Below are 1,536 nucleotides of genomic sequence, written 5' to 3'. Positions count from 1 at the left end.
ATCAACATAGTAATTGTACTAACTGAGTCATCAAAGTGTTAAAAGAAAACTATCAACGTAGTTGTTGTACTGATTGAGTCATCAAAGTGTTAAAAGAAAACTATCAACGTAGTTGTTGTACTGATTGAGCAATGAAAGTATACAAACCAACACCGACTCTGTCTCAGTCCCTAAGCAGTTATTACACATTATCAACTACACACTCAAAGTTTGGTGAATAACATATATTAAACTTAAATTATGGTGAGTAAAGTTCATTTAACTCAAAGTATTGAGAATTTGAGAGTAAAATACATCACACTAAAAGTGTGGTAAGTAACATAAATCATACTCAAAGTGTGGTAAGTAACATAAATCATACTCAAAGTGTGGTAAGTAACATAAATCATACTCAAAGTGTGGTAAGTAATATAAATCATACTCAAGGTGTGGTAAATAAAATACATTACTCTAAACGCTCTATGCTCGGGAAACGTACACTGTATTGTGGACACACACGCTCTATGCTCGGGAAACGTACACTGTATTGTGGACACATACGCTCTATGCTCGGGAAACGTACACTGTATTGTGGACACATACGCTCTATGCTCGGGAAACGTACACCGTATTGTGGACACATACGCTCTATGCTCGGGAAACGTACACTGTATTGTGGACACATACGCTCTATGCTAGGGATACGTACACTGTATTGTGATCAGAAGAGCATCTTAGGTGAGCTAGAAGATAACTGAATTATATAAACTTCTCTGTTCTTAGGTTATAAGAAGTTTTATTTTTATTTTTTTGGTTCTAGGGCGGATATTATGTATATCATTTGTATTAGTCAGAAAGCAACATGTATACAGATTATAATATCTATACAGGCGTATTAAACACGCTGATTAATCTGATCAATTCTCAGTATATCATACTTCATTTAGATAGTATCATAATTCTAGTCGTATCTGTAGAAAACTAAGCGTTTGTTCTAATGATATCTAAATTGTATACTAAGAGTATACATATATGTACCTATGTATACAGAGAGAGAGCCCGTATTATAAAGACCCTTTGATTATTAACATAATACAGGGTAAGACTCGTGACTGCTGTAAAAATTGATATTCATTGTATCATAAACAGGTTTTCAGCCAGTTAATGCTTTGTGAACTTTTAGTTTACACTGTAAGCCAATAATACTTAAGTATTTCTGACCCTCCCAAAAAAATAATAATCTACGTAATGACGAAATTACATTTTTCACAAATTCATTAAAATTATATAAATAATCAGGTACTGACCTTGTTCTTCTTCATAAACACCAGATTTGTTACATCTAATAACAAGAAAAAATAATGTTTTTATACATTAAAAATGGTTTACATATTGAAACTAATGCCTGACGATTCGACATAGAAGGCATGAATCGCTTATCTAGAGATAATATGAATCGTCTATGTGATATGTAATGAACTCACAAATTAGAAACGGTAAGAAGAAAGGTATTAATTCCAAATGAAACAGAAAAGTATAATACCCGTCTCTATGACG

This window comes from Limulus polyphemus, unplaced genomic scaffold (genome assembly GCF_000517525.1).
Source record: "Limulus polyphemus unplaced genomic scaffold, Limulus_polyphemus-2.1.2 Scaffold2471, whole genome shotgun sequence".
Classification (NCBI taxonomy): domain Eukaryota; kingdom Metazoa; phylum Arthropoda; class Merostomata; order Xiphosura; family Limulidae; genus Limulus; species Limulus polyphemus.
Note: the sequence above shows the minus strand (reverse complement) of the source record.